Below are 7,685 nucleotides of genomic sequence, written 5' to 3' on the forward strand. Positions count from 1 at the left end.
GAGTGTGTGTGATCCTTGTGAGTGTGTGTGCTCCGTGTGTGATCCATGGGAGTGTGTGTGATCCTTGTGTGATCCATGGGAGTGTGTGTGCTCCGTGCGTGATCCTTGTGAGTGTGTGTGATCCTTGTGAGTGTGTGCTCCGTGTGTGATCCATGGGAGTGTGTGTGATCCTTGTGTGATCCATGGGAGTGTGTGTGCTCCGTGCGTGATCCTTGTGAGTGTGTGTGATCCTTGTGAGTGTGTGTGCTCCGTGTGTGATCCTTGTGAGTGTGTGTGATCCATGGGAGTGTGTGTGATCCATGGGAGTGTGTGTGCTCCGTGTGTTATCCATGTGCATATGTGTGATCCTTGTGAGTGTGTGCTCCGTGCGTGATCCTTGTGAGTGTGTGTGATCCTTTTGAGTGTGTGCGATCCTTGTGAGTGTGTGCTCCGTGTGTGATCCTTGTGAGTGTGTGTGCTCCGTGTGTGATCCATGGGAGTGTGTGTGCTCCGTGTGTGATCCTTGTGTGTGCTCCGTGTGTTATCCTTGTGAGTGTGTGCTCCGTGTGTGATCCATGGGAATGTGTGTGAAACTTGTGAGTGTGTGCTCCGTGAGAATGTTTGTGCTCCGTGTGTGATCCTTGTGAGTGTGTGCTCCGTGTGTTATCCATGGGAGCGTGTGTTATCCTTATGAGTGTGTTCTCCCTGTGTTATCCTTGTGTGTGTGTGCTCCGTGTGTTATCCATGTGCATATGTGTGATCCTTGTGTGCGTGCTCCATGTGCTCCCTGTGCTCCACGTGTGTTTTCTGTGTGCTCCGTGTGTGCCCCATACCCACATCCGTGTGTGCTCTGTGCGGGTTTGTGTGCTCTGTTCCCACGTACCTCGAGTCTGTGTGCCCCTGGCGCTGCCCCTGGGTGTGCTCCGTGTGCCCTGCTCCGTGTGCCGCCCGTTCCCACAGGCTCTGCGTGTGCCCAGCCCGGGCTACAAAAGCAGCAGCAGAAGCCCCGCTAAATCCTCGTTTATTTTCCCACAGGGGACTGCGGGCCGCTGCCAAATATCAGCCACGCCGAGCCCCGAGGGGACACTAAACACCAGGAAAGCTTCAGTGTGGGCTCCACGGTGACCTACAGCTGTGTCCCGGGTTACACCAAGCTCCCCTTTCTCTCTGACACCATCCGCTGCCTGCCAAATTCCCAGTGGTCCAGCCTGCTGGAGTTCTGTGGCCGTAAGCGTTTCCCTTTCTCTGACACAAGGAGGGTGCAGGCTGCTTGTGAAAACATCCACGGCTTTGGCAATCGCTGCCTCAGGGGTTTCCTCATCTGCAGCGACACAGGATGAAGTGGTTTGGCCACTTCTCTCGCTGCCCTTTTTTCCTACACGCCACCGAGGCTGTTGGAGCCCCGTGCTGGCACTTGTGTGTTAATAAATATAGAGGAACAGCTTGGGAAGCACATGGAAAAGGGGAAGGACTGCAGGGGCGAAGCACTGAGTGACCAAAGGGCTAAACAAGGGTGGAGGTTTGGCTTTGGGGACTTGGAAACTTCTACAGTGAGAATTGGCTGCACTTTCCCTCCTCAGAGAATTCCCTGGTGGAAGAGGCCAGGGAGGAGGGCACTGTTTGGGGCACCCATGTTCTTAGTGAGGCTCGTGCGTTATCGCTCAGATTTATGTTCATAGTTGAAAGCTAAATATTGTTATTTTTGCTCTGTTTCTGTTGTCTCTGTGGCTGCCAGGCAGCTGTCCCCGACCGCCATCCGTGCCATTTGCTGGGATATCACCACAAGATCAAAGGCAGAACTTCTACGCCGTTAATACCACGGTGAGGTACATCTGTCGCCTGGGCTATGAAAACACCACAGACCAGCCCCCCACCAGCACCTGTCTGGACAACTTAACGTGGACAAAAGTTCCTGAGCTGTGTCAGAGTGAGTGTCTCCGTGTCATTTCACTTTCTCCAGCACTCTGTTCCAAATGCCACATCTGTATTTTAATATTGCTCTTTTCTAATGCCATTTAACATGAAATGCCATTAACTGCCTGGTTTGACATTGCCGTACTGCCATGGAAATTAAGTCTGTGGGGTTTTTCCCAGCCTCACAGTGTCCTAAGGATAATCTTACTCTTTTTTAGAGAAATCTTGTGGTATTCCAGCCAATCCAGAGCACGGCCAAATTATTGCAGATGATCACCTGCTGGGTGCAAGAGCCAAGGTGGTTTGTGACCGTGGGTGAGTGTGAAGCCGCTGCCCACTGCATCCCAGTTGCGCAGCCAGAGTCACTGGGGTGTGAACTGGGACGTGGGGCTCTGCCCATACCGAGTCCTCAGCACCCCTTGTGGCACATTCTTGGCTGGTGACAACAAGCTGATTTTGGGATGTGCCTTTTGCTCCTGCAGGTACAGATTAGAGGGAGCATCACCTTTCATCAGGTGTCTCCTACAGGGAAACAAAGCTGCCTGGAGTCCTCTTCCAGCTTGTCAGGGTAAGTGAAGTTGCCCAGTGCTTGACTGGAAATACCAAATATTCCAACCCAGAAATGCTCCTTTTTTGGTTTACTTCACTGAGTGAAGTCAGGTCAGCATCCCCACAAGGGGAGAGCTGCTGTCACAAAGCAGGGACTCCCCGGGAGCATCACTGCTGCCTTCTGCCTGTGAAAGCCTGACAGAAGCAGCGTCCCCTCAGGCTGCTGAGAAGAGCATCCCAGGGGTCACCTCCTGAACTCTTTTCTCTTCCTCCCACAGTTATTTCCTGTCCTCCTCCTCCAGCCATCCCCCACGGGCAGCACAGTGGTAACAGCTCGGAGGAGTTTGTGTTCGGCTCCGTCACAACCTACACGTGCGAGCCGGGGCTGGAGCTCGTGGGACAGGACACCCTGAGCTGCACCACGGAGAACGGGACCCACGGCACCTGGAGCGGGGCCCCTCCCGAGTGCCGGGGTGAGCACTCATCCCTCTCCTCACAACCATCCCGGTCCCCAGCAGTTTTTCTTGCACAAGCAGGCATGGTTTTACATTTTCCCTTCAAGAGGAACAGGCAGAAATGTAATTAACCATGTGTGAAATGCAGCAGTGACTGCAAAGCTGGTGGAGTGAACTTAGAAGGGATTTATATCTTGTGTCCAGCAACACCCAGGCAATAAAGCCAAGTAGAACAGCAGAATCCCCTCTGTCCATAAGGCCTGGAGCGTCACAAGAGGTCCCTGTCCCTGCCCATGTGATGTTGACTCCTCACTGAGCGATTATGTACATTATGTGCGAGTTGAGCACCACATAAAACAGCATTTTGAGTGCTTTTCCTTTGTGTCTCTCTAGTTAAAACCACAGCAGAGACAAACCAAACCAAACCTTTGGAAGACAACCCTTACTGGCTGGGTAAGAGCTCCATTTCTTAAAAGTCCTGTTAATTGCTGCAATTGCACCACATTTTGGGCTTCATATTTTTAACACCCATTTCATTGTTTCCCTCCCCAGCAAGCATCCTCATTCCGAGTTGCATCGGTAAGTAGCTTAAAACTGAAAGTACATTTTCCTACCCCAAAGCTGTTTGCTATTAAATACCTGGAGTCAATGGTTGATTTCACTCTCCCTTTCCCTTCTTTGTTAGTTCCCCCAGTAGTCCTTGGAATTCTAGCTGGGATCATCATGAGACGGAAAGAGAGTGAGAAGCAGTAAGCGACACTAAGCTGCCCCTCGTAAATCATAACCTTCCCTAGGGATAAGTGACTATTTCCTTTCAAGCCCTGCACCTTCATTACATTTGCATGGTTAGCACTATCTTTTCGTGTTGCTAAGTTTCTTTTTTTTCTACAAATTTTCTCCTCTCTGTCTCTTCAGCTCTTATGATGTGAGTTTACAAAAGCACGAGACGAAGGGAAGGGATGCAGTGATGCGCCCGGAGGTAACGCATGAGAAGAAGCAGCCCAAGCCCTGGAATTACTATTTTTGGTAGGTTTGCTTGTTCACCTGCCCAAAACCTTGTGTCAGACTTCTGGCGACAGCCAGGGGTCTCACTGGTGCTGAGCACACCCGTGCAGAACATCTCTGAGCAGTTTTTGACTTTCAAACACCACGATGAACATCCCGCTGTCCAAAGGGCGCCGGCTGCCTCACAGGAGGGTTCGGGCTTTGCTGGCTGCTCTCTGGAGGGATTTCCACTGCATCTCTCATCCACAGCCACACAGGGAATTGCCACGTGTGTCCCAGCTGTGAGGAGCAGCTCCACGGTGACCTGTCCCCTCTCTCGGAGCCCGCGCGCCGCGGCTGCACCACCTGCCAGGACTGGCTGAGCTCCCAGCCCCAAAAACCCCGCACCTACTCGGTCCCCAGCATTGGGGACGGGGACAGACCAAGCGCAGCAGGCACCAGGTACAGCATCAACAGGGGCTTGCTCCTGCTCCCCTGGTATGGGCCCATGGAAAGCAAAACAAGGGGAAAGGGGGAGAAAGCATCTTTGTGTGGAGAGAGCGAGTTTGGTGGTTGGAATTCATGAGGTTGCTGTTTTAGAGGCAGCAAGTGTTTGATATTTAGAAAGCAGTGGCTCTGTGGGGCAGTAGGTGTTTTTGGAAAGCCACACACTCAGGTTGTTCTCTCTCTCTCTCTCTCTGCATTCAGCTCTCCTGCCAAAGCTGTGGATGTGCTGAGGGGAGATGGCACAGGAGAAGCTGCTCCGTGGTGGAGTGAGGCAGAGCAGCCCATGGACCACAAAAGGTCAGTCTTCCACCTAAAAATACCCAGTTGCCACAGTTGGCCTGGACAAAAATCACTTCAGAATGGAGTAGAACTGTGCTTATCAGAGAATCCTGGAATGGTTTGGGTTGGAAGGGACCTTAAAGCTCATCTCCTTCCCACCCCCTGCCATGGGCGGGGACACCTTCCCCTATCCCAGGTTGCTCCGAGCCCCAGAAGCATGGCCTGGAAGGCACATCCATGCTCTCAGTGCACATCCTCAATGGTTCTTCTCCACAGTGACCACATCTGTCCCATCTGTGAGAGCTGGCTCCGTGCCCACACTGGCCAGGATGGCAACAGTGCTGTGACACCGGGGGAGTGGCGGGACAAGGGGTGAGTGTGGCCAGTGCAGGCAGCTCCTGTCCAGCTCCTCTCAGCAGCAGCACCGCAGTGTGTGCCCAGTGCCCTCAAAACTGAGAGTTCACTGCTTTACTTAAAATAGAAATAGGTGGCAGTGTGTGAATGTTGGTGGCATTTGCTCCCAGCCCTGTGCCAGGGCAGAAGTGTGGGGCCTGTTCAAGCAGAGAGATGTGAAACCGGGTGAGGTTTATTCAGATGGTGCTTGTGGGGTTTCCTTGGGTGTCTCTGAAGCAGCCTGTGCCCCTCAGCTGTGCTCACCTGGCTCGGCCTTGTGTTCTTTGGAGCTCTGGTTTTGGTTAAGCAGCAAAGAGCCCAAGTGAGACCCTACAGCAGGAGCCTCTTTTCACCCACTGCCCAGGGCTTTTCCCACTTGTGGGTATGGTTCATTTGCCTGTGGCAAGGTCAGGTTTCGGGCCAGAGCAGTGATGACGTGAGCAAGGTAAGCCTATTGGCTCAGTTTATTTATTTATCTTCTGACATTTGCCCATGAGAGACCGGTGTTCTCTCAGGCTCACAAAGCTTCCTTAAGAGAGTCACCACTGACAGAGGCAAATTCATAGGAGAAAACAGACCAACATGGTTTGACATGCATCTGCTTGCTTTGGCTTTAGGAAGTGTGAACTCCTTGTTGCTGTGTTTGTTTGGGGTTTTTTTTCATTTATTCTTGTGAGTGCCTGGCTGTGGGCCCCAATCCTGGGGGAGCAGTTCCAGATCTGCATTCTTGAATCACTGCTTATTTGAGTTTAAAAAGTGAAATTGTGAAGGAAAACAGCTTTTGTGGGTGCTGGAGCCTGTGCAGGGTGCTTTGGAGAGGGGCAGGTTCTGTCACGATCCCATTGGGATTCACCCTCACCTCTCTCCCCACAGCCCGTGGGGCACTGTCTGCCCTCCCTGCACGGACCAGCAGCTCCTGTCGCTTGTCCACGGGGACACATCCAGCAGCCCTGTGTGTCCCCTGGCCGCGGAGGGGAGCCTGGTCCACCTGGTCCCTCTGCACAGCCCCGGCTGCCACGTCTGCCCCGTGTGCGCGGTGCCCACCCACGCTCACCTGTGCCAGCCCCAGCGCCTGGCACCCGACGGTAGGAGCTGCACGGGGCACCCCAAACACCCCGGGGTCTCTGGGGAGGGGGCCAGGGCTCCACAAACCCTCCCCAGGCCGAGGGACTCGCCCTGATTACTGCTTGTTTCCCGTTGCAGGATAAATCCAGCGGCTGAGGAGGGAAGGGGAGTTCTGACACCGATCCCTGGTGCTGTCAGGGGTTCGGTTCTTAGTGCAATAAAGAGACCTGAAGTCAAGGGTCTGACTTCACCTGACTTGGCAAAGAAGCAGAAAAATCAAACATACTTCAAACCCAGCTCTGTGTTGGCTTAATACCTACTTTTTTGTTTATTTTTGTATGAACAAAGTATTTTTGCAGCTCTTAAAGCCAGAGTTCAAAAAGTCAGTAAACGTTTCTTTCCACTAGGAAAATAATTTCCTCTTTGCACAATCTTATGTGATTTATTTGTATTTTTAAACTACTTTTTTTGACTGGGGTTCTTTTCCTAGTGTGCAGATAGAAGTACAAGATTTACAGTGTTTCTAGTAAAACTGTTCTGTAAATAAAAGGAATGTAAAATAAGGAATACTGCTATCCTGGCTCTGGGGTTTATTTCATAGTTACTAATCAAGCCTTTTGCAGTCTCATTCTTTGGCGGATGTATTCAAGTTCATTAATTACTTCTGCTCAGTTAATTGCTGTTGTTGCACTGGTGTCCCATGTCTGGCCTTTTCTGAGAATGGCAATGATGGAGGTGGGGCAGCGCTGCTGGGTGGGAGCCCGTGTGCACTCTGGGCAGCACCTGGGCATGTGCCAGGGAAGGTGTGAGCTCTGCCCAGGTAGAACCTTTTCCCTGGGTGGACCCTGAGTGTTCCTGCACTGGTTTTATTTTATCTGCCTAAAAAAACAGGCTGCAGCTGCAGCGGGGTGTTCAGAGAATTAAACTACGTGTTCCATGCTCAGCTTGTGCTCCTCTTTTGCTTTGCTATGAGGACAAAATATTGATAAAGCAGAAGCTGAAACATTTACCTTTCTGCTTTATCGGTGTTTGCAGGAGATTGGGTTGGGGTTTTGGTTATTCTGGAGAAATAGGGGCAGTGCCACAGGGAAACAAAAGTGCCAGACCCTTATCAGACTCTGCTGTTGTGTTTGTTATCGTACTGGGATACAGAGCATTCCCGTGGGGTTGTGCTGGCAGGTGGGGTCCTGCTGAGAGGAGAGGGAGAGGCAGTGGCCACCCGGCTTTTCCGAGCGTGACCAGATTTACAGCGCACAGGCCATTCACACACCCGGCGTTGCATGTTTTGCTGCACGTGTGGGTGGTGCAGCACCGTGACAGGAGGACAAGGGCTCTTCCAAGGAAATCTTGGTGACCTCGCGCTGAATTCCAAGGGTAGGATGAAGAACGGGAAACTTTCCCAAGGCGGACACTCCCCGAGTTCAGAGAGCTGATTACGGGAAGGCGTGCACTGCATGCTGGCTTACGCAGCCCGGAGATAAATTCCTTCCCTGGAACCGGGCGGGTGCGGCAGGAGGGGCCGGGGGGCGGGGGGAAGGAACCCTGACCCCAGCGGCAGCC

The sequence above is a fragment of the Corvus brachyrhynchos genome, unplaced genomic scaffold (genome assembly GCF_000691975.1).
Source record: "Corvus brachyrhynchos isolate BGI_N302 unplaced genomic scaffold, ASM69197v1 scaffold338, whole genome shotgun sequence".
NCBI lineage: Eukaryota > Metazoa > Chordata > Aves > Passeriformes > Corvidae > Corvus > Corvus brachyrhynchos.